The sequence below is a fragment of the Capsicum annuum genome, chromosome 6 (genome assembly GCF_002878395.1).
Source record: "Capsicum annuum cultivar UCD-10X-F1 chromosome 6, UCD10Xv1.1, whole genome shotgun sequence".
Taxonomy (NCBI): Eukaryota; Viridiplantae; Streptophyta; class Magnoliopsida; order Solanales; family Solanaceae; genus Capsicum; species Capsicum annuum.
The window spans coordinates 131,811,414-131,811,926 of NC_061116.1; positions in this window are offsets into that span (position 1 = coordinate 131,811,414).

The following is a 513-nucleotide window of genomic DNA, read 5'->3' on the forward strand; positions in this document are numbered from 1 at the left end:
AGTATCTAAAAATTACATAAAAGGTATTATAAATTAGAGAAAAGACATCTTTCCCCCTGAACTTGTCTTCCAAACTCACTTTAGCACTTAAACTTAACTTCTGTTTATTTACCCCCTTAACATCCTTAAAGTATATTTGCTTCGCCCCTCAAAACTGAATACCACTTTTACAACGGAGAGTGGGTTACACACGCGCCATGTCAGTGCCAAATCAATGCCACATCAGTTCCAGGTCATTGCCACGTAAGAAATTAGGATTTAAAAAAAAACAAATCCCACACACATACTATTTTTATGTATTTTTGTTTTAAAAAGCAAAAAATATATATTTAGTATTTATTTATATATATATATATATATTAAATAATATATATATATATATATATAAAAATATAAATATATAAATGTACTATTTTAATATTTATATATATATATAAATATTAAATAATATATATATATATTAAATAAAAAATACCCCCACCCCCACCCCCCACCCCCACCTTCTTCCCTTCT